This window comes from Pinus tabuliformis, chromosome 7, assembly GCF_031772625.1.
Source record: "Pinus tabuliformis cultivar Carrire ecotype Pingquan chromosome 7, CPIR1, whole genome shotgun sequence".
NCBI classification, from domain to species: domain Eukaryota; kingdom Viridiplantae; phylum Streptophyta; class Pinopsida; order Pinales; family Pinaceae; genus Pinus; species Pinus tabuliformis.
Genome location: NC_142293.1, coordinates 1394005135 through 1394031765, shown reverse-complemented (window position 1 = coordinate 1394031765; position 26631 = coordinate 1394005135). Strand labels below are relative to the sequence as shown.

General features: G+C 37.2%; 1 pseudogene; it reads right to left on the bottom strand.

The window, feature by feature from the left end:
• Nucleotides 1-22635: 22635 nt before the first annotated feature.
• On the bottom strand, nucleotides 22636-23814 carry LOC149252872 (purine permease 1 pseudogene; annotated as a pseudogene).
• Nucleotides 23815-26631: the final 2817 nt, after the last annotated feature.

Genomic DNA, 26631 nt, shown 5'->3' with positions numbered 1-26631 from the left:
AGATGATTCCAATGTGGAAACATCTAGCGAACATAATTGTGCAATTACACCTCTTTGCTCCTTTTTAAGAAGCTTAGTCATGCCATTAGAGCTGATTATCTTTCCTGGTTTCCCTGCAATACCCCTTAATTCAACTTCCTTTCCTTCCGTAGAAAATTTCATGAAAAGTTCTTGAAAATTAAAAGCTATTGTACCCAAGGATTGTAGCCATTGGACTCCTAGTACAACATCAGCACCTCCCATTGGAATGGAAAGCATTGGGCTAGTCAATACATATTCTCCCATGGATAGCTTGATATTATGGCACTTTCCAGAGCAATTTATTGTTCCTCCATTTGCAATCATCACTTGACACTCTGGTGCTGGATATAGGAAGCAATTCAATTCTTTTGCTACCCTACAATGAATAAAATTGTGGGTGCTTCCTGAATCAATCAACACTATTACCTTTTTCTTCTTGATTTGTCCTTCTATCTTGATGGTTTGAGGAGTGGTAATTCCCGCCAATGCATTACAAGATATGGTCGGATTTATTTGTTCTTCATCTAGGCTTTGTTCCTGGAGTATATCTTCTTCTTTTGACCTTTCTTGCTCCTTTTCTTCTTCCTCTTCACAATCTATGTAGAATAATTTCTTCTCAGCACACTTATGACCTTTAGTGTATTTGCTATCACAACTGTAACAAAGCCCTTTTGCTCTTTTTTCTTCCAATTGTTGTGGTGTCAACCTTATAGGTTGTGGAAGACTAGGGGCAACAACACTTCCGTCTTTATAGTTGTGAGTGGTATGCTTCCTGGTTGCCATAATTTTGCTTTCCATTTTTCTTGCTAACCTGAATGCCTTCTCTAATGAATCAGGTTCCCAAAGGCAAACATCATGTTGGATATTATCCTTTAAAGACCTTATGAACACATCAATCCTATGCTCCTCTAGAATATCTTTTACCCTTATGTTCAATTTTTGGAACTCCTCAATGTGCTCCATTACTGAACCCTTTTGTTTGAGACTTATCAATTGGCTAAAAAAAGTGTTGCTTTTTGTATCTTCATAATGTGCTATCAATTCTTCCGTAAAAATTGCCCAAGTGATAAATTTTTTACGAGAGCAAAGCCATTGATACCATACAAACTGATTTGGTTCCAAATATACAGTTGCCATACGTACCTTTTGTGCGTTTTGCACATTATTGAGATCGAAGAATTGCTCCATCTGTAATATCCATGTGGCGGGATCCTTGCCATCAAACTTCCTCATATCGATTTTTGGAATATGGTGATTCTTCGATCCAACATTAGCGTCTATGGAATCATGATTAACATTTCTTTTGTTCTCATCATGAGTTTCTTTTACTACCTTTTCACCATTAGTGACCCTTTCTTGTAGCAACTTCTTCAATTCTTCCATGTCTGTCTTCAAATCTATCTTCAAATCTGCCATCGAATCGTCCATCTTAGCTTCCATGCCCTTTATCTTAGATTCCACGCCATTTATCTTAGATTCCACGCCACTTATATTAGCTTCTGTTAGCTTTTGTGAGCGTGACATTTGTTGCACTTGTTCTTGTAATTTTGATATATCATGTAGCATTTCTTCCTCTTCTTCATGAGTCATGCTAGAGCTTTCAGGTTCCTTACTAGGTGTTTGCATTTTCTTTCCTCGGGGCATCAGTTACCGATAATAATGCTTTACTATGCCCTTTGAATTCCGTTAAACCAAGCTTACACAAAAATTAAAAAAAAACTACACACCTTTTTTCACTTTATAGAAGCCTGATATTGAATCTAATGTATCTCTGTAATTTTAGATCATCCAGTTCTAAAATTGCTACCTATAGTAGCATTCTGCGTCCTCTTTCCAATGCCACAAGTCTGAGCCAAATTGGATTCTCCAAGGAAGAGTTATGTGAAATCTCCCACAATGACTTTCTTTTAGACTGGTTCAGTAGAGCGAACTTGTACGACATGCCACGAGCCATTGTTTCAACCTTTGAATCTAAAACACACATACAAGAAACTACAGTCCGTCCTCTTTTTGTACCTTCTTATGAAATTTCAATCCGATCCCCAGAGAGAAAGTTATGACAATTTTCCCCAGGTCACCTGTTTTGAATGTAATTCAGGAGTCTGCAAAAAGACTAATTTCCTCAGATCATATCTCCGCAAATATCGCGCGAAAAGCTCTGAAATTCGGACCCAAGGTTCAGCACAATTTATTCTCAAATGGGTTTTTTTTGAGACTTCTGAAACGTCACAGAAAAAATGTTATAGTAAAAATTCCACGATGACCTGTTTGGAGCAGCGAAACCCTAGAATCCAAAGCTCTGATACCAAATGTTATGAAACCAGCTCACAAAAAGATAGAAAAGAGAGATCCACGCCTTAGAATTCAGCCTCTTCGAGGGGGCAACCTCCTTTACATTACATAAATGAACAATTCTTGGATGATACAAATGACAAAACCTCCTTTCTATATATAGGAGTCTAAGGAGTCACAATATAATCCAGCCGACCTAACAATAATAATATAAAGCCACAAAAATAACAATAGAGGGATTCTATGGGGCACAGAAATAACAATATGGGGGTAATAGGGGCACAACAATATAAATAAGGGGTATAACTACAATAGTAATGGGGTAATCACTAGAATTATAGGGACCCAACATGCAAAACATCCTAGGATGCGGGCCTATCGTAATGCAGTTTTGGAAATCTTGAAGCTATTTTCCGAATACACCTTGACATGTGTGCCATGAATACAAAATAGTATTGCTGATGCTCTTGCCAAGGTAGAAAGTAGCTTGAATATCCCCATGAACTCCGGCAATAAGTTTGAAATCCATGTCAAGCACTGTCCAACCATTCCAGACAATCAACGACATTGGCAAGTGTTCCAAGATGATGAGGAGATTAAGGATTTTCTGCTCAACAAAGGCAAGTTCAAAGAAACCTTAATCGATGTGGAAAATGATGAGAACAAAGGGAATGGTATAGAAGAAGTACAAATCAATCAAATGGACGTATTGCAGCTAAAGAACAACATCATTCCTAAAGGCTTGATACCCCTAGAAGAACTTTTCGATCAGGATGATGTAGCCCGCAAGCCAACTTTGCAGCCCACGGAGAAAGGTGTAGAAGAAGTCAACATCGGTACAGTAGCAAATCCAAAATTGGTAAAATTGTCCAAGACACTACCGCCAAAGATCAAGGATAAATATATTAGTTTGATGGCTTCATTTGCAGATGTATTTGCTTGGGATTATTCTGATTTAAAGACCTATGATACGAACATCATTCAGCACACCATACCTATCAAGCCCAATCAGAAACCATTTAGACAAAAGCTGAGAAGGATCAATCCAAAGTTGCTGCCATCCATCGAAAAAGAGGTAAATAGGTTGTACAAGTTAGGTATCATTGTGCCTATCAGATTTTCAGATTGGATATCTAACTTAGTTCCTGTACGAAAGAAGACCGGTGAGATCTGCCTATGCATTGATTTCAGAAATCTAAACAAGGTCTCATTGAAGGACAACTATCCGCTGCCCAAGATGGACCATATACTTCAGAGAGTAGTGGGGGCATCTTGTATGTCGCTGCTCGATGGTTATTCCGGGTATAACCAAATTTCAGTCCATGAAGATGATAGGGATAAGACAACATTCACAACTCCATGGGGGACATTTCACTATGCCAAAATGCCATTCGGTTTGAAGAATGCAGGTGCCACATTTCAGCGTGCAATGGACTTGGCATTTGCAAATGAGAAGGATGTGTTTTTGGTGGTGTACTTGGATGACTTGACGGTGTTTTCAAAATCTGATGAAGAGCACATGCATCACCTAAAAATTGTCTTTCAAAAATGCAGGAAATATGGTTTATCGCTGAATCCTAAGAAGAGCTTGTTTGCCATGGAGGAAGGAAAATTACTTGGGCATATCATCTCAAAAGATGGCATCCGCATAGACCCAGCACGTGTCCAAGCAATTCAGCAAATCGATCTACCTAGGAACAAAAAGGAGATACGATCATTTAATGGTAAGATGATTTTTTTGCGTCGCTTTGTGCCTAATCTTGCGGAACACTTGAAAGAAATGACCAACATGCTTGAGAAGGACAGCTAGGTGAAATGGATGGATGAGGCTGTAAAATCTTTCAACTTGGTCAAATTGGCCCTCTCTTCAGCTCCAGTTCTAGTCAGCCCTGATTATACTCAAGATTTCATATTGTTTTCATTTGCTTCTGAGCACACTATGGCAGCGGTATTGTTGCAAAAAAGGGATGATCATGAAAGACCCATTGCATTCTTCAGCAGGGCTATAAGGGATGCAGCTTTGAAATACAACATCATTGAGAAGCAAGCCCTGGCATTGGTAAAGGCACTGAAGGATTTCTGCGTGTATATCTTACATTCTCACATTCTGGCCTATGTTCCTAATACTGCTGTGAAAGATGTTTTAGTGCAGACTGATCTGGAAGGGAGAAGAGGCAAATGGATCACAGCCTTGCTAGAATACGATGTGGAGATAAAGCCTACAAAGCTGGTCAAAGGACAGGGATTGGCGAAGCTAATGCTGAGTTAAATTTGCATGCATTGGACATAAATTTGATCACTTCCATGTACAATGGGAATGATGAAGGAACTTTAGTTCAGGTATCCGAAATGTTTTCTTTGTCCCCATGGTATTCTGATATAATCTATGTACTGAAAAATCTATCACCACCACCCGACATGGCTAGAAACAAAGCGAGAACACTTAAATTGAAAGCTGCCAAGTTTTGTATCGTGAAATCTGCATTGTATTGGAAAGATCCCGGTGGTATTTTTCTAAATTGTCTAGTGGAAGAGGAGGCAAAGAAAGTCATGGAGGACTTCCACGGAGGAGAGTGTGGTGGACATCTTTTTTGGAAGTCAACAGCAAACAAAATCTTGAGAGCGGGGTACTACTGGCCTACTTTGTTTACTGATGTGCATAAGATGGTAAAGTGCTGTCATAAGTGTCAAATTTTCGAAGGAAAACAGAAACTATAGCCTTTGCCACTCAAACCTATCGAAGTGAGCACTCCATTCCAGTAGTGGGGGTTGGATTTCATTGGGGAAATTCATCCCGCATCTTCTGGACAGCATAGGTGGATCCTTACAGCGACGGACTACTTCACAAAGTGGATTGAGGCAGCACCTACTAGACAAGCGATGGACATGGTAATCATCTCATTTCTCAAAAATAACATCTTGTCTCACTTTGGTTGTCCAAACAAAATAATCACTGATAATGCAACAGCCTTTAAATTGAAAAGGATGGTATAATTTTGTCACAAATATAACATAATTTTGGGTCATTCAACTGCCTATCTTCCGCAAGGAAATGGATTGGCGGAATCTTCGAATAAATCTTTGGTCAGCATCATCAAGAAGCTGCTGGAAATTAATGAAAAGAGCTGGAACAAGAGGCTGGTCCATGCACTTTGGGCAGATCAAATCAGCCAAAAAAAGTCTATTGGTATGTCACCGTTTGAGTTGGTTTATGGAGTGGACATAGTATTTCCCGCTTCCATGGCTGCCCCGTGGTCAAACTTCTTCAGGAGGCCAAAAGTGAGGAAGATCCCATGCAGAGAATGCTGAATCAAATGATCCACTTGCAGCAAACAAGAGAGGAAGTTTTCAAAAACACATCCAAGTTGCAGGAGAAGATAAAGAAAATCTATGACAGAAAAGCAAAAACGGACAAATTTTAGTTTGATGATGTGGTGCTGAAGTGGGATGCAAGAAATGAGGAGAAAGGCAAGCATGAAAAGTTTGAAAATCTGTGGAAAGATCCTTTCAAGATCGCAGCATACAGTAGTCAAAATGCCTTTCTTCTTAAAGAAATGAATGGGGAAGACTGTCCTGGAGGGCCAATCAATGGTCAGATGCTCAAGCGGTATCATTGTTGATCTATTAACACTGCTTCCACTGTCATTGTAAATACCATTTTTATTTCAGTTTGGTTTAAGTATGTACAGTCAGTTTTTGAGTTATTCCAATTGTCAAGTTTGAGTCAATTTCTTGGTTACTTTAGTTTTGTAAATAAGTCAAAGTCTTGTGCTGTTGATCAAATGATGACTCCATAGCCCAATGGACAAAGAGGCACTGTCTAGCTCCTCCAGAGATCTATTGTTCTTGGCACCTCCAAGGAGCTACCATCCCCCATTGGAGCCAATGTTAGAGTCGGTCTGGTCAGCCCTCCGTCAGAGATCAAAGCTCTTTGTACATTTCAATTTTAGGTGTCCCATCCACTCAGCTGCATTTCGATAGGGACATGTCATGATCTGACGGAGGAATTCATGCTACTCATTTTCCCTCATGTTTGGCCCCCACTGGTTCAGGTCTTGATCCACAATCACTGAAATTTATGATAGCCAAGGTCTGGTCATATTACAGGTCAAAATCCTTTTTATTGCTGGGTCTAGGAAATCATCAATGGGGTCCTTGAAAAAACATGTCCAGAACAAGCCATGCAGGCTAGAAGGAGACCTTATATAGCTACAGTTCAGAAAGCTTCATCATCACCGCAAGAGACATCGACTCTTCTTCAAAACTCTGTTTTGAAGAAAAGTCAAACAAGGTCAACTATGACAAAATTTTTCAAAAATCGACAGTTGACATTTTCAGATGCAGTCATGGATTTCAAAGCCAGAGGCCCAGTCACACAGTCCCCGCAAAGAAACGCCGAAAATTTTATCATGAGAGCCAAAATTTCAAAGAAAAAGGAAAAACATAATGTTTTAAAGGTCAATGAAAAGTGCAAAACTCAAACATTAGAAAGTGGGTCTTCAAAGAGGAAAAAATTAAACCCAACTCTCTCAAAGCCTATATATATTTGTTTTTGCCCAAGACTAAGTCATTGTGTTATGAAAAAGCTTGAGAGAGGCATTGTTGAAGAAAAGAGGGCTAAGGAGGAGGAATTCGAGCAAGGAAGGCAGATTGCTAGGTGGCACGACGCACACACCAGGGTGCGCGATGCACACGGAGGCCGCGACGCATTGGCAGCCATCCCGCAGTGCAAAATACACAAGGGCGTGACGCACTCAAGGCGCACAATGCACTTAGGGCGCGCGGCGCACTGGGCCTGGCACGCGACGCACACAGACAGGGGCCTAAAAAACATTGCAATTCGATTCGAATCTCAGTGAAGTCAGTGAATCAAGAGATTTTCAGAGCATTCACCAGTTTCATTGAATCCAAAGGGCAGCACTAAACTCAAGGTACAAGAAGCAGTGATGGCATCAGAAAATTCATCAGATTATGAGAGGGATACACACAATGACACATCTTTAGGAGAGAGGGCCCATAGGAGACATCACCGGAGTGGCAGACATCTCAGAGATGAGCCCAACACCCTCACAGAGCTACAGGCATGCCCACTTGCCATGTCTTGTTTCCAGCACTTGGCATGTTATGAATTTTGCCAAAGGGTGACAAATGTTAGAGTACATCATGAGTTGGCCCGCCTTTTCGCACTTCATCTACAGGGAGGTCAATCTGTCCTGGCTAGGGTCACTTTCACCTTGACACTGGAGGCTATATCAGTGGCAACAGGGATACCTAACGTTGGGGAGTGGTGGCATAAGAAAAAGAAGGTGGAGAGGCATCACTATGAGCCCTACATCAAGAACAGCTGCTTGAGCCAGCTCACTAGAGTCTTTCCTTTCAGATTTTTGAGGGAGGAGTATGCCCCACTCATGAGATTGATCATGAAATATTTCAGTTGCGAGGGGAGGTTTTCTTGCCTTTATGCTTATCACATCCACTTGCTCATGCACTTCACCAGGGGAAAGATGATGAGCCTCCCATTTTTCATCTGCAACAACATTGAGAAGATGAAGAACTTCATGCAACGCAAGACCCCACGGCAGCAGCTAAATAGTGTCTATCATTTTGCTCTCATCCGGATTTTGGTGGACCATCAGTTGGGATTGCAAGGTATTGCTTGGGAGGACTTCATCTCCCGTGATTTTTTCAGTGCTCCACCGGTGATATCAGAGGCAGAACATGAGATGGGAGGTCCTTCACATTAGTTAGAGCCTAAGATGGGAAGTTCTACACATCAGTTTGAGAGCCATGACACTGCCACTATGCCAGTATACATCACATATCAGAGAGGCTATCCGAAAGGCACCAGACCTTTGTTTGCAGCAGCAAAGCGAGCGTTATCTCCACCCGGGGTGGAAGGGGCCTCGCTTCCTACATTGACGACACAGGTACTGAACAAGGGTAAGAAGCCCAAGCATGAGGAGGGGCCTTCAGGTGTGCCATCAGGTGAGCAAGAGACTGAGTTTGTTCTCCTCCAAGATTATGAGACAGATGCAGAACCTACAAATGCTGAGCTGGGAGAGATCATTCAGGAGCAGTAATCTGTGACTGAGAAACTATCCCTGGACTTGGATAGGGCCAAGTGGAATGTACAGTATCTAGAGCAGAGGAACAAGCAACTTGAGGATTGGCTAGCCGAGATAGAGTTGCAAATGATCAGGGAAAACCGGCAACACATCCTAGCAGCGCAAGGCAGACCTATGGAGCAAAGAGACGAAGACTGTGAGTATGTGCTTGAGAAAGTGAACGTTCACTTGGAGCAGCAGTTGGAAAAAGCAAACAGGGAGAAATACATGCTGAGGCGCATGACTCATCACTACCAGGCACGCAACATGAGTTCCAAAGCGAGAATCAGGAGCCTAAAGGCAAAATTGAGAAAAGCGAGAAAAGAGGCAAAAGAGGCAAAGGAGGCAAAGGAGCAAGATCAGCTTCGAATCTTGGCTGAGGCTTCCTTGGCACAGTAAAGCACTTCATAGGGAACCTCCAGCCCAAATTTCAAGGAATTTGGACAAATTTTGGTCACAGGCAAATTTTTTGTGCACAAAACAGGAAATTTCTCCCTGTGCGCCGCGCCACTGGCGCGACGCTAAAAATCTAGAACTCAGATCGAGGAATGGCTTGCATATTTGGATTCAACATCGAAAAATATGTCTACTGGTGTCCAGGCTAGAAATTTTGACAAGTTTTGGGTCTCCTAAAGGTCAAAAAACACCCAAAAATGGCCTCTCTACGACTTTTTGGACACACAGAAAGCAGTCTTGGGAGAATGAAGTTTTGGAGGGGAAAATGAGCTTCAAATTCAGAAATTCTAGTTGGGTTGGAAAGTAGACAGGACAGGATTTCCAACAAGCCCACTTGTGCACATTTTGGACACCTGCAAGTGCCTCAAAACAGGCTCCAAAATGGCATGACGCACATGGAATTTGGCGCAACGCACAGGGGAAAAAACGACCAAATTGCTCCCGTTTCGCGAAATTTTGGGTCGCGCCTTCCCCAAGTGGGCCCGGTAATTTTCTCTTCAGTTTTTTGGCACCAACGGTGCCTTTTAAAGAATTTTTTCTCCAGGTGGGCATCTATCCAAGTGGCAAAAGAATGCAAAGGGTCACCACAGCCAAATGTCATGCTTGAGAGCGTTGCAACTATAGCTGATGGTTGGCTCTCCATCTCCTTTTCGAAATGATTTGAGTAACTTCCCAACCCCTGGGCATTCCATTCTTCTCTACACTTTCTATATATTGTAAGTAAGTTATTTGCAAAGGGTTGGCTGGCTTGTAACTTCTGGGAGACTGTGGGAAAGAAACTCTGTTTCTGCACTGTGTATTTTTGATAGAGGATTAATGAAAGGCAACGGCTCTTTTTCATGAGATTATTGTGGTCGTGAGTGTAGCAAATGTGTTCTTATGTTCCATATGTATCTTTTTATGCTTCATATTTCATTTCATGCTTCATTTCAGTGAAATTTTCTAAGCGAGATTAGGTAGAATTCAATTTATATTGCTCTGCCTGTGGGAAATTTCATGTGCAGTGTTATTCTTCTGTTGAAAAGGATTCATGCGACCATGCCCTTTTCACTCTCTTTAGCAATCTTTCCATTCCACGTTACCTTAAGCCGAAATTTCTGTGATTGTTGCCTACCTTGCCTCACGGAATAATCTGTGCCTTCATATTCGATTCTCTGTTCTTTGCTGAGCGCCAGTCCCATATACATCCCAGGGCTCTCTCCGAGTCACACTCAGCTATTGTGACTATTTGGAAATGGAAATTTGTTCTATCATTCTAGGATCCATACATACATGCACTAACTATCTCATCTTACATTTGTAGAAAAATAATATTTTAATTGCTAAATTCAGAAATGTAAATGCTATGATATTTTGTCTGATCTTTGAGAGGGAGAAGGCATGGGATAGTTGATCTCAGGTGGCACTGATAGGCATGGAATCCAATATGAAGGCCTAACCTACTCTTATACTATCATCTTTTGTCAAAATAGGGTCAAACAAGCTGCTACAGGAGATCTTGTAGCTGCTATAGGAGATCTTGTAGCTATCCTGGTTTGCTACAGGAAGTTAGCTGAAGGGATTAGGGGGGCAAGATAATTGATATAAGATGTAGGGAAGGTGAAAATTACCCAAGGCTAAGCCCAACACTCCAAAAAGATTGGATTTGCCTAAGGTGGCCTGCTCACGGTGGCTGCAAAACAGAGGTTCAGACTATGGGCTGGTATGCCTTGGAAGAAGGTGGAGAGGACCTAGGTGAAGCTAGTTGGATGAGTTCCTCCCTGCAGATCAACAATCCCTGTAACAAAACATTTTTTTCTTTTCATCTATGCATCACTACATATCAACATGGAAAATATGAATTGAATTTGAGAAAGCTGATCTATCTATTATCAAGGACTAGATCTATGAAATGGAATGCCTTTTAAGCTACAACAAACTTAAGGAAACAAGATAAAAACTGCAGGTGCTTCCAAGAAATCATAAACAATGATCTAGCTAAGAATGAACCCTAAGCTATGCAATGACCAAAAGACAAACTCTATTTTTGGGGCTGTGAGAGTGGGGCCCTCTAATCATGATCCCATGAGGGAGATGAGAAGGAGGCCACTGTTACAAGATTTTTTTAAGTACTTTCCTTCACTACTGCACCACTGATCTACCTCTTCAAAATAATGGAAACTAGGTTAAGCAATAATTCAAATACTTGTTAAGCTAAACAAAACATAAATAAACTTCAACAACTAACTATCATTTTAATTTAAGAATAAAAGTACAAAAAGAGGAACTTATGCTTCTAGGGTTGGGCCCTAACCCAGGAGCTTCAGCCCTCTGAGTCAACTCAATGTTGGATCAAGGTAGAATTTCTCATTATCATCAAAATGTCAAATACAACATAACAATAACAGTCACAATGTTTTGGCTTGAAATGGCCTCTGGGATACAACAAAAAATCAAATCCTAATGAGTCCCTTGGCTCTCTTATTTATATAAAAGTTGAGCTCCCAACAACTTCCTTGAAAATAGGGAGACTTAGCTCCCTACCTTGAGAATGATTCTTTCTTAATTGTCACTAGCTTGGCTGCCAATGGATTTTGCTTGCTTGGCTACTAGTAACTCCAAGCTGATGAGATATGGTGGAGGAATCTTCAAATGGTTTGAGGAGTTAAGGAGGGAGAGCAATCTCTAAAAATCTCTCTTTCTTTCCCACTTCATTTTCCTACACTTAAGTCAACCCAAAACTTCTCCAATTCCTGCAGTTAATACATATTAAGCAACATGACATAGTAACTCACCTTCACCCTTCTCACTAAGAAAAATATAACAAAATATGTAAATACATGTCAGAAAAGTCAGTTTTAATAATATGGAGAGTGGCATTGTGACCCATATAGTTTACCTATTAATGATCCTCATCATGTACTATGACGAGAAAATCATCTTCAGTTACTAAGTATGGAAATGGGTGCCATGTCTCAGTTGGGTCCTTCATTGCCTTCACATAAGCTTTGTCGAAGTCTACTTTGAAATATGCAATGTGGCAATACTACTCATACCAACTAGGTGACAACCTTGGATGATGATTTACCACCATATGTAGATCCATTTCCATCACTACAAAGAAAATCATATTTTCTGTTGTGCACGTCAGTTCCTTAGTAAACTAGAGGGAGTCATACCTCGCTGTCGCCCTCTTGGGGACATGGGTATATTTTCTCCTTGTGCCTCCATAATAATCGCTAATCCTTTCTTCGCAAATATTCCAACACATTCTTCAAAACTCCTCTCAGGCATACAATATCTCTCTTCTATTCAATTTCTCAATTTCTCCAGACAACGAACTTTCAAATGTGGCAAGAAATGTGGTTTTTATAACAAATTTGAATTCCATCGACATGATTACTTCAATATTTTCGCATTTAATGTAGGTATGGGGCTAGATACAACCAACTGCGCTTCATAAGTTCTCTTTTCTTGTATCCCTTAATGGCAATTTCCTTTTAATGGTAGACTTTTCCTTATAACAGTCATATTTCCGTACAACTTCGACAAACCTTCCCTTGTAGCACAGTCACATTTTCTTTGTCGCAGTTCCCTCGTACTTCATCATATTCCTGAATATCGTGTAGTAATCTTCCTTCAGCGAAGTCCCTTTCTACATAGTAGTTTATAGTCCTGTGGCCACTTTCAATTGTAGGTATCACTAAGACTTCCTTCCCTTCAATTTTCAGTGCCACATTCCAGGGACAACGTCATCCCTGTATATCTTCAATCTACTACCATTCACTCGTCTTGGAATCAATTGACCATTCAACTTCACAAGCTAAATTGCACCACCATCAGAGACATGCTTGCTAATATATGGTCCTAACCAATGTGTTTTAAGTTTTCTTGGGAACTTTGCGATTTGCTGTCATACAATAATACAAGATCTCCTTCTTGGAATGTCTTCTTCTTGAAATTCCTATCATGCCAAGATTTCCCCCTTGCTTTCTGTACTTGCTGATGGAACCTTGCTACAAACCTGTCTTATTCTAGAGCTAGTATCCACGACATTCTTTCCTTCATAATGTTAGGGTATGCCATATCTGTGATAACTGTAATTCTCAAGCTTGGTACAATGTATTCCATAGGCATAACTACCTCTTTTCCATATACCAATCTAAACAGTGTCTTCCCTGTCAATTTCTTTCATGTTGTTCTATATGCCCACATCACTGTTGGAATTCTCAAATCCTAGTCATCTCTATTCACATTGCATACCTTGGTTAATGCATTCTCCAAAATCTTATTAAAATCTTCCACTGTTCCATTTTTCTAAGGATGATAAGGAGTGATATTCTGGTGATAAACCTGGAATTCCTCAGTTAGTGCTTCAATAGTCTTGTTCAAGTAATGTGTGCCCTAGTCACTCATCAAGATATTTGGATAGCCAAACCTGGACAATATATATTCAAAGATGAATTTCACAGCAGTTTCTGTGCTGCAATCCTTCACTGGTTGTGCCTCGACTCATCTTGTCAAATAATCATTTGTAGTGATTATATACCTCACACCAATCTTCTTTCCTGGCAGACTAATAGGTCCAACAAAGTCAATTGCCCATTTATCAAAAGTGTAAAAAGTTCCATGTGGAACTAGTGGCAGCTCGTGTCTTCTGGTTGGATTTCCTATTCTTTGACATACATCACATGCTTCACATAATTCTTACTGTGGGCCACCATAACCCAAATCTCAATATTTTTTGCGTAGTGGCTTTTTTTAGCATAATGCCCTCTTGTGACTCCTCTATGAGATTTTGTCAAAATACTGTGTCATTCAAGTTCAGGGACGTACCTGTGCAATACTTCATCTGATCCGGACATACCTGTGCAATACTTCATCTGGTCCCATTTTGTACAAGTGTTCAACAACCAATGAGAAATCACTACTTGAATGACTAACTCCTTCTTTTGCTTCATAGTGTACTCTACGGGCGACATTCCTATGGTTAGAAATGTAATAATATTTGCGAAGTGATTATCTGCAACTCTAATTATGAATAGTTGTGCATCAAGAAGGTTATCTTCGATATTTGTCGGTTCTTCTCATATCCCTATTATTAATAGATGATTAGGCCCAACATTCAGTTTCCCTACCTTTACTATAACTTCAAAGTCATATTCCTGGAATAATAACAACCATCGACGAAATCTTTCCTCCTAAAACAGGCTTGCTCACCAAATATTTCAACGTTGAGTGATGAGTGAACATTTTGAAATGCAACCCCAACAAATAGTGCCTGAACTTATGTAATGCATACACCATAGCTAATCCTTCTCTTTCTGTCGTGTTGAAGTTCTTTTCTGCGTCCCATAAAGTAGTTATTTCATCCCAAGTTTAGAAAGACTCCCTACATTTTTCTAAATCAAGGGAACTTTAAGATATGGAGGCATGGTGATCTCAACTTCCAATTATGTTTTGATGGAGCTTCCATAGGAAACCATGGGTACGCTAGAGGGGGAGGGGTCATTTTTTGCCCTGATGAACAAATGGTTTTGCAATATGCATAGTGACTTAGAAAAGCCACAAACAATCATGCCAAGTTTCTTTCCCTTTTGAAAGGATTGGATCTTTCCTCTAATCAAGGAATTAAGCAACTCATTGTATTTGGGGACTCCCTATTGGTTATTTGACAATTATCTAAAGTGTATAAAACTATCAACTCCATATCTCCTCCTTTGATTCTCAGGATATAGGCATCATTGACAAAATTTGGCCAAGTGAATTTGTATCACATATATATAAATTTGAATTCAAATTATGATGAATTATCAAAAGGAGGAGCCAACTTGTCTCAAGGGATCCTTGAAATTAATGAAAAATAATTCTCCTCTCCAGTTCCATAAATGAACTATAATAATTATATTCTAAGGTTCGAAGGGGGGCGATTTATGGACTCCACTCCCTAGGTTTTTTTTTTTTTAGATCAATGGAAGGATCCTACAAGTTCTGTTGTGCCCAATCTTTTAATTAGCCTCTGAAAAAGTGGCATTCTCTGGAAAATAGATTGCTCATTTTGTGCACTTTTCTCACTCTCTACTGCCGTATTGCCTTAACTCTTCCTGGAACTAATTTATTTCTCTCTACTTTGGCTATGACGACCCCTTCATTTCATAACAAGGTGGATTCCATTTCAATGTCTGGCATGAATATCAGGTTCCTTTGCTTATGTCTTGGTACAATTTTCACCATGATGGGAGGAACAAGGCCTCAAACTAGCTCAATTTTTAATTTTAGACTCAATTATATATGGTTTCATGGTGGTAATTGGTATCCTCATTCATTTTCTGAGGTCTTCATTGCTAGTGTTAGAAACTTAAGTTCTATAGGTGATGGTGCTTTGGCACTCTTTACTCCCAACCCTCTCAAGGTAGGTTGGGAAATTCTTGTTCTCTCCAAATTAGTATTCATGGCAAGAATGTACAAATTTTAGGAGCTTCATGATACTATTAGTGCCTTGGAGATAATCGACAAGATATTAGATTCTACGCAGGCTCTGGTCTCCACAATCAACAACTTGGAGAATTTTATTGAGTGACGATGATGTTCGTTCCAATCCTTTGTGGAGGATAAACTTCTAGAACAACATTTAGACATGATGTCCTCGCTGGACATGCTCAATAACTAGGTTAGACAACTCAATGAGCGGGTGGGGCTTCTAGAAATTTCAAATGTGTGTGATAGCAGGGATGCTGGGGAGGGCAGTACAGTTGGGGCTCGTGCTGGGTGCAAGAGGACTCATCATGTTTGAGGCTTGGAAGAAATTGAACATGGCCCTTGGTGATTGTCCATCCTCATCATGAAAATAGTTTTTCATGGATATGTTTTCTCTTGCCATGTGAATTTTAGATATGCTAGTTTGCAAATTTTTCTCTCTTAGGCTCTTTCTATAGAATTTATGGAGAACACCTTTTGTGTTTAAAGAGCATTGTTAGTCATGGAGACAGTAAGCATCCTATTTAATCATTTATATATCTCCCTTTTGTGAGAAACTCAAGATGCAAGGGTACTAACCCAAGATAAATGCTTTTATTAATATAAATATCCCTATCTGTTCCATTTTTTTTTTGATAAAAAATAAAATATGCCTAGAATAAGGCCAAAACATACAATAGTTGCACTCCAAAAAATGTTTTAACCATAAGAAATTTTTTATTTTCAATTTATTTATATAATATGTACATAGTTGAAATTCAAATAGTTTGCTCAATATGGCCATTAATGTGTTCTATTTCAATTGTTTTGTATATAGATAGATAAATAAGACAATGAAATATTTTTCTGAATTGATATATTTTCTTTATAGCCCACAGTATACACATTAATATATTTTTAAATACATATCTCCATCATAATAATATTATTATTATTCAATTTTTTTAAGGTCACATATTAACTTCATATTTAAAATTGAATGAATGACACATCTCTGAGGATATCAAATTATTTTTATTTAATGTGAACATTGATATATTTTATTTATGGTACACGAACACACACATTCTCTCTCTATATAGAAATATATATAAAGTTGATATTAAGATATATTAATTAACATGCACATTCAAATATCTTACTAAGGGTCCATATTGAAATAATTTTACTAAATAAAATATTTATTCATCTTCCTCACACTCCAATGTGAAACTATATGATATGTTTTACTTTTAATTTACTTTACCTCAAAATTATGTTAGTCACTATAGGCATCAAAATATTATATTGAAAATGAGATTCTTTTGTTATTAATTTTTTTTTGAATACCACATGTAATTTATATGTTAATCACTAAAGGAATTACGCATTTTTTATATTGTGTCATCATCTCAATAATGAACCAACTTGAAACTTATAATTCTTTTAGATAAAATTTGATAAATATAGAATCTAATTTATCCAGCCCCATGAGGGATCAAATATTTTGAGGTGAAAATTCTTTTAGGTTGTAAAACTTGGATAGATTTACATTTCTCCTTTATTTTGAGGAACACACCAATATACATATATGTGTTTGTGAACCATGTATCAATTCCATGTTGAGCATGGAAGGATACAAACCTTACAGAGAATGAACACCATTTTAATCATCCAAACAATTATATTGTCGATGGGAGCTTCCAAGTTTAGGTGAGGTAGTTCGATCAAGGGAAAGCATGTTGAATTCATTAAAGATGTTGAAGTCAGAGTTGAATGATTTCCTTCTTATGAAACAACCTACACATTCTTCAACACTGCCTTAGCCTATCCACTTCATCACTTTATCTTTTGATTTGATGTTTTCAGTCTATCAAGATTTTTCTATCATCATGGTGAGATGATGGTTAACTCGTCTATCATGAATTTTCCATCATTGTGGTGAATTGAGTGGTTAACTGGTCTCCCAGGGCTTTTCCATAATCGTGGTGAATTGGTCTATCAAGAGTTTTCCATCATCATGGTGAAATGAGTGGTTAACTAGTCCACACACAGGTTGAGAGTGATGAGCTTGACTTACATGCTAACCTCCATAGCCCTAGAATTTGGTTTTGAATTTTCACAATTCCCTTCAACTTTCATATGTGGGCTCAAAGTACCTCTCTGTTTCTTAGAGTCCTAGTCAAAATTGCAAATTCGAGGTTGTTATCCTCTTTTAGTGTTCTTAATACCATTAATGGAGGAACCAATGGCTAGATATGAGAGGGACTCTGCATATGGGATGATCACTGTTGTTGTACCATCTTAACTACACACATCAATTTTTGAATACACCTTGGGATCTAGAGCTTGAGTAAATAGGCTACTCAAAAGGTTTCATAATTATAAACTTATTTCTTCCTTATGTTTCCACTTGTTTCCCTTCCCTCCCATGCCTAAACTTCATCCATGACTACATTAAACCTTCTCTTGTTCTCCCTATATATTTTTCTTGAATGGGAGAAGCCTACTCTATTTCAACCTTCATGTTAATGTGAATCCTAGTGCATGATACACTTGCCAATGATTGGATTATGGAATGTGGAGATCTTGTGTGGTTCCATTCACCTTCAAAGATTTGAGTGCAAACTTGGTTGGATAATGAAGCCTATAACAATAATTTTATCTGCATTCAGACATGCATGGTTTGAGTTCTAGGAATAGAGGATAGGATTATAAAGCAACTAGCATAGGGTTCCCAATCCAAAGCTCGTATGTTCATGTTACTCTCATTTGTAACCCTTTTAGGAACCCTACAATAAAAATTCAAACCCTAACCTAAGTCCACTACACAATCCTTTTATTAGCTGTACTTTAGCCCTCAAAACCCATTAACCGGTGGTCCCCACGTATTCCCATGGGGCTTGACTTTTCCTTTTTCTCAAGCACAATTATGACTGATGTGCCTATGTGGGGTCCCCAAATTAACAACTCTCATTAATTGGTTAACATCAATCATGATGCAAGCATTAACAACATGGGACCTCCAAATCAATGGTTATGATCAACGAGCCTCAATCCATGGCCTTCATGGATTGCAAGGGGCCTCTCCCTATGACATCAAAAGACAGGGTTCGTACTCTTGGTTCTAGGTGGAGGTTTCACTTAGTTCACAAACGATGGATATTAGTCGGAGGTAATCAATTCCTTACGGGGGGGCACCCCATGTGACGTAAGCGAAGAAGGGGGCATCTGCATTTGTCCTCCATCATCAATCTAGAGTGAAAATCCTCAATTGTCCTAGAACCCCAATGCCTCAAGTTCTGATGGAACCCTATCCTTCTCATGACTTCATACAAATGTTAGAAAGCTCATTATTTCTAGTTCGAGTTCTAAGTAGTTTATCTCATTAAGAGTTAGACTTTTAGCTAGGAATTGTGGGCTCCATATTATGTTACTAGTTCCTCATTTGGATGCAATCCGAAGACTCCACATTATTTGCAAACCTCCAGATCCATCATAGATTCCTTTCTTAAGTTGGTCGAGTGCTCGCACTTAATCTCGATCTCTCTCTCTCTCTGTAATAGTAAACAGTGCTCGCGCTTAATATCTCTCTCTCTCTCTCTAATAGTCCTCGAATAGTGCTCGCGCTCGTGCTTAATATCTTGATCTCTCTCTCTCTCCGTAATAGTACTCAAACAGAACTGACAATCCCTCCATCCTTCAATACTTGTGATCTGTAATAGTACTCGAACATCTCTCTCTCTCTCTCTCTCTCTCTCTCTCTCTCTCTGTTACTTTTTCACACTATGAGTGTGACACACGAGCCATGTATGAAATCAGAAATGCACACATGATGTCAATCAGACTTAATAGAGAGTCAATCACTCGCTTTACATAGGTCACCAATACATGTTTAGGAGGAGGAATAGAACACAAGGAATAGTTGAAAAAACTTAGATTTTTCGTGGTCTTCCTTGAGCTGGCTTTTTTTGTTCCTAAGAACTTGTGCTCACTTAATATGTGTAGATATATATATCTAACTATGAGACAAAATATGCTCTGACAAAATAAGATTTATTTGGACATTTGTCCTTATTCTTAAAAACTATCTAACACCTCATCCTAACTTTTGTCATTTTACAAAGGCCTACTTGGCCCAAAACACCAACTCATCAAAAACAACCTAAAAATCTTAACAACACTAATTTCTGTAGATTATGGGCACTTAGAATTACATCAAATTCCTACAATTTCTAATTCATACAGTTTACATTTGAGGGAAATTTCTTTCCCTTTGGAATTTTCATGACCCCCATGTGCTTAACTAAAAAATGGGTTGCTTACGGTTGTAGCCCTTACATCATTTTCTACTTTTAGTGCCTGATACATATGAGATTGAGTTGAATTTACACTTTTTTCTATGTGGTTCACGAACACGTGGCTATCACATCCACAAAATATTTGTACCAAGCATATCCACCTGAAGGGATCACTTCCTTTCTACTCAACCATGGAACCTCACCCCAAGTGTGTCGAGAGAATTGAATCCGTGGCCTTTGAATAGCAAAGGTGCTTTAACAATGAGGACTTACCAATTTAGCTAAACCCTTAGGGCTAAGATGGATCTACAATGGTTTTTTATATGTATATCTATGTGTGTGTGTCTGTACAATATATCAACTCTATGTTGAGCGTGGAAGGAATTGCACATCTCCTTCATGTTGGGTTGTAATATCAATAATGAAAAGATGACTAGAGTAAGAATGAAATTATTGATGTTTTATAATGTTTTTATTAAAACTAAGAAAGCTTGCATATTTATTTTTGTTTTAATTTTAACAGTGATATATATATATATATATATATATATATATATATATATATATATATATATATATATATATATATATATATAAAGGGTCATGTATCAACTCTAGGTCAAACAAAAAAAGAATTGCACATCTCCTTCATTCTACCCTAAATAATTCCCCTCTCAAGGCAATTATTGATTTTTAAATGTTTTTATTTAAATTTTTTTTTACAACAAATTTTTTTTTATTTGTTAAATATTTTTTTTTTTTTTTTTAATTTACACTTGTCAACTCCAAATTGAGCATGAGAGGAACTATCTATATGTCTCCCTCTATTATGTGCCTCTTTGCAAAACCAGTTAACAAATTATCCATATTTTATAAGCTAAGGAATTATGGATCTCCCTCATGTTGAGGGATTGTGTGCCTCTATGCAAAACCAATAAACAAATTATTCATGTTTTATAATCCTTTTAATTAAGCTAAGCATATACACATTATAGGTGATATTGTCTCTTACTTAGAAAATGTTCTACTTTTTGTTTTAAAAAGAACACATATTAACTCTAAGTTGAGCAGGGAATTAGTTACATTTTTTTCGAAATACATTTAGTAATAATTTTAATTAAAAGTAACCAAATATGTATATTAATATTTATTTTCTTCACTATATTGAATGTTGAATAAATATTTTATTTTGAAAAGAATATTAGATTGCAGAATTTACCTCTCCTCTCTTTAAAATGAATATTACTAGTATAGATCCATCTTAAATATGGAGCTAACATGAGCCGAGAGGGATCCAATTTCTTCACGTGCAATTTTTTTATGAGCCCACATTATTTAAATATTTTGTATAGTTATATAATATTTTTCATTTTTAGAATTTTTTATTTTGGCCCACATGAGCAAAATTTAAACTTTTCAAATTTTTTTATGAGCCCACATTATTTAAATGTTTTATATAGTTATCTAATATTTTTCATTTTTAGATTTTAATTTTTTTTTTATTTTGGCTCACATGAGCAAAATTTCAACTTTGCAATTTTTTTTATGAATCCACATTACTTAAAATGTTTTGTATAGTTATTTAATATTTTTCTTTCTAAATTTTTAAATTTTTTTATTTTGGCCCACATGAGCAAAATTTTATATATATATATATATTGGCCATATTGGCCAACTCTGATAATGGAAGAACAATGTTACACTATAGAATGAGGTTATACATCATACTGGGCTATGGAATGAGCCTTTAGGCTCAATAACATTTATTTTTTCTAAATACATAACATAAGTAGGTTAAAGAAATTTAAATATCAATTATGTTTCAATAGAATAAGTGTTATAATATGATTCATTTTAAAATATTGTTATTAAATAATTGTTTAATTTTTTTAATATATTTTTAAATAAATTAATTTTTTATATTTTTAAAGAAATTAACGGAGTTTATGTAAAGACGATGGTCTATATTTAAATTTTTCATATGAATATGAAATTGGCCATATCCATTTCTCGAAGTAATATAAAAACAATAAAAATTGATTATAGTTTTTATTCAAAATATGTTAAGCTCAATGTAAAGACAATATTTTATATTTAATTTTGTCATATAAATATAAGATTGGCCCATATCTATTTCTCAAAACAATTTAAAAACAAAAGAAATTAATTATGGTTTTTATTCAAAATATGTTAAATTCAACGTAAAATAAATATAAAGACAATATTCTATATTTAAATTTGTCATATGAATATGAGATTGACGCATACCTGTTTCTCGTAGTAATCTAAAAACAAAAAAAAAAATTATGATTTTTATTCAAAATATGTAAAATAAATATAAATACAAGAGAAATTAATTATGGTTTTCATTCAAAATATCTTAATTAATAATTAAAATATATAGTTATAGCATTTAAATTTTCTAATACAGAGATAGAATAAATACCAAATATGATTGGAGAAATAACTTTATAACCATTGTTTTTCCTCTTTATAAAAAACTTAATTTTTAATAACTATAGTCATGAAAATAATCAATTCAAATTGTTTTTTCACCTAAATTTCATGTTAACAGTCATGTAAAATATTAATATTATTATTATTATTATCAAATTTTAAAGTCAAGGCTAGACAGACACTAAATTGGTATGTGATACCCCTTTGTTTGTGGAACCAAGGACCCAGCTCCTCCCAGCTATTTGACTACTAAATCTACAAAAACATACTACTCTACCCCTTCACTAAATCTAAAAATACATCTACAATTAAATCATAAAAATAATTAACTCAAATAGTTTTTCTAATCACTTAGCTTTCTGTAAAAATATAATCAAAATAAAAATTTAACTTTCATCACGCCAATTCTTACAGACCATAGCTCGACGGAAAACCCTCCCACCAATGGATGCCTTTCCAACAAAAACCAATCTTGAATCACTGCAATATTCGAGGGTTTGCTGGAAAGGTTAAACTATAGCTGATTATTAATGCAATTTGATCCAGGGTACTTCATACAACCATGGATATCACAGAGCCTTACCAGAGTCATCCATCGCCAATTCTTCAACACCATTAATGGATTGATCTTCTGAGACATCATTAACGGACTGGTATGCTTGTGCCGCTCCCCCTGGGCCTTCTGCCTCATTCTGCTGCTTCGGCACGTTAGGAGGCCGCATTTTAGAATCGCAATAGTATTCCCCATAGATATACGAGGCGAATCCCCACAAGGCCAGCACCAGCGCCATGCCCTTCTCCGCACTGAATTCCTCACGGAAGAAAACCACAGCGAGGACCTCAGTCACCGGAAGCGTAACAGCAATAAGCACAGCGCTCAACAGAGAGCTCGCCATGGACGTCACGCCGAAAACCCCAATGAAAAAAAGCTGCCACGTCACAGCAAACCATACGAGAGCCATGCAATAATCGAGCTTCCCCAGACGAAATTCGTTGGCCTCCCTGTGGAGATCCTGGAAGTCTCCGTTAACGAGCATGCCCACTGTACAGAAAACAGTAGCCGAGAAAGACATTATTACCTGCATCTCCATAACAAGCGTATACGTTATTTTGCGTTTTGTTTTTCTGTAGGCGAGCTCAACCAAGGGAATAATGAAACCATATAGGGCAGATGCGCACAACGTTAAGACGAACCCGAGCACGTACTGCCTATTCGTTACTCCTGCAGGCCTGTCACCGCTTGCATGGAAGGCAAGCATGACAGAACTCGCAGTGAGCACAACCACAGAATTTACGGAGAGAGGGTTGAACTTGTGTTGGACTAACAGTAGCGCGAAAACAGCGTTGAAGGCTAGGTGGCTGGCGATCAACACAGAGGAAGTTGAAACGGGCAGAACTGAGAGGCCATATATGTATAGGTAGTTGTCGGCGCCTGTGAGGATTCCGATACCAGAGCAAGCCAGGAAGAGATTGAGGGTGATGTGATTCTCTCTGTTGGGCTGCTTTCTATAGGATAAATAGAGAGGCGGGAGGAGAAGAGGCCAGCCCGCAGTCCCTAGCCAAGAAGAGAACCATAGTTTGGATCCACCGTTCAGGAAATAAAATCTTGTCAACAGAGGCCCTGCAGTTGAACCGATAGCTAGGACCAAGATGTTGAGGAGCAGGAGGATCCAATGTCTGAAGCTTTTCTTTGTGTTGGTCCCCTGGGCTTGCATTCTTTCGACGACTGTTTCAACTACTGCTTCCATCTTCTCGATCTCAAACGCACCGGATCCAGTCATATTGAGTGGCCCTATTGGGAACCTGAAGTAAACCCTCTCGAATTAATCGTTGATGACGATCCCTCTTCGGGATCAGAGTTATAATTAATGGCCCTCGAGTAACGACAAACGCCTAGGAATTTTTAACCTTTCTACACGCTAATACATGACCCCAAATATAATATACTTATATTTGGAAGTAGAAAGCATATCACACAATATTTCTTTATGTAATTAGTTTTTAAATAAATATATTTTTTTTACGCACCTAGCTGAGAACCACTCAAAAGAAATATTTTTATATAATTATTTTTCTTATAAATATATATTTTGGGGACCACTCAAAAAATATTAGATAATATTTTTATTTAATTATTTTTCTTATAAATATATATATTTTTTACCCACCTTGTTTGAACCACTCAAAAAAGGTATTATTTATAGGTGAATTTGTTTGTCATTATTTATATATTTATTATTTTTATTATTAGTATTTAAAATATTATATCTAAATTTTATATTAAAAAAAAATAATTATAAATTTCTAAAAAGATTTACTAGTAAAATAAGTTTTCTTTATTATTTTTATTCAATCTATTTTAAATTATAAAAAGTTATATAGAATTGAAATTAAAATATTTTATTTATAATTCATATTTTATATATTAAAATATTAATAAATGTTTTAATCATATTTAAAAATATAAAATTATTAGAAAAAAATATATCCATAAAATACTCTCTCTCTATATATATAATTTATATTAAATAAAAGTGAGTGAATTGCAAATCTTTCCAATATATATAGTTGACATTAAATTATTATAGTATTTATCTAAAGGTTTATACACATAGGGTTTATAATATTAATCCCTTGGGTTTAATGTTATTCCCTTCTGTTTCTAAGCCTCTTTTTAGTATTTATCCGTTGGATTTATTATTTTCTTGGGTTTATAATATCTATATGTTGGCTTTATTATTCTAAGGGTTCATATTCTTAGGATATAAAATTCTTCATAGGGTTTATAATATTAATCCTTGTATTTAATATAAATCCCTTGTATTTATAATCATCTTCAACCATGGTTAATGATGGTCCAATGTCACATTGTGACAAAGATTTTGTCAATATGAAAATCAACCATTCTCAAACATTGCATTGTGACAAGAGTTGTCTCAATATAAAAATCAACCATGAGGTTTATAATATTTATCTTAGCATTTTTATACATTGGGTTTATAATAGTAGGTTTATAATAGTAATCCCTTGGGTTTAATATTATTCCCTTCGTTTATATACCTTGGGGTTTATAACATAATCCCTTGAGTTTTCTAATTCCTTTGGTTGGTAATATTAATCCCTTGGGTTTGTTGATCCCTTAGGTTTAAAATATTTATCCCTTGAGTCTACTAATTCCTAGGGTTTATAATATGAAACCTTTGAATTTATTAGTCCCCTAGGTTTATAATATTAATAATTCCTTGGGTTTATAAAAGCAGAGTGGGGTCAAAATGATGGAGAACCCACAGACACTATCTTCAAAAAACTCAGGAAGGAAAAAAGGAAGGAAAAGACAAAAGGAACTGTTAACTTAATGTGGGAAACTCCTGATTAACTTAGGTAAGATGAAAGATCTTACCAACTATTCATTTATCAACCTTTCTTAATGAAGCTCACAACCTCAAATATTACAAGTTTAGGTAGCAAAAGGAAACAGAGAAATCTAAGCAATAGAATAAAAGAAGTAAAACCAGATATGGTATTTATTCAGGAGACAAAATGTTCAATGGAGAAAATAAGAGAAATTCACAATAAATGGCTAATCAAGTATGAATATTTGGAGGTTAAAGCAAATAACTCTGCAGGTGGGATTCTCACATTGTGGGATCCACATAAATTAGGTATCCTGGATGTTGAGGCATCCAGGAACTATCTTTCTTTGGTTTGTAGTCCCGTAGGGGATAAGGAGACTTACATGTTAACTAATGTGTATGGCCCTCAACAGCAAGCAGATAAACTCAAGCTTCTCACCTCCTTGGAAGGTCTCAGAGCTCGCTATCCCAACATACCCTGGATACTTGCAGGGGATTTCAATATGATAAGATCTCTTTCGAAAAAAAAAGGAGGCACGAGACAGCTTGGTAGGGACTCTGAAGCCTTCCAAGATTTCCTCATGAACATGGGACTGGTGGACATGGAGACCATAAATGGAACCTTCACTTGGAACAACAAAAGAGGAGGGGTTTCCCTAGTGGTGTCAAAATTGGATAGGTTCATTGTTTCTGAGGATCTCATACTCATAGGATCAACATTCACAACGTCCATTCTGCCCTTTGGAGGCTCGAATCACTAGCCTATTCAGCTAGAAGCTTCCTTTATGGGCATTCCAAGGAATAGGCCTTTTAGATTTGAAAATGCTTGGCTCCTTCACCCCAATTTCACCAATAACATTGCCACTTGGTGGAAGGAGGATTTAAATATTCAGAGCACCAAGATGTACATGCTCCAGTGGAGACTAAAACATATCAAATCCAAACTTAAGGACTGGAAAAAAAATGAATTTGGGGACATCATGAGGGCCAGAAAAAGTACAGAACAGAAACTCCAGGTAATCAATCAGATTAACATCATAGAGGGCTTCAATGAGGAAAGGCAGAACCTAACTGATTCTCTGCAGAGAGAATGGGATGAGTGTTGCCTTCAAGAGGAAACATTTTGGAGACAAAAATCCAGAATCCAGTGGATCAAAGATGGAGAAAGGAACACCAAGTTCTTCCACAAATCCACTATGTCCCACAGGCCAC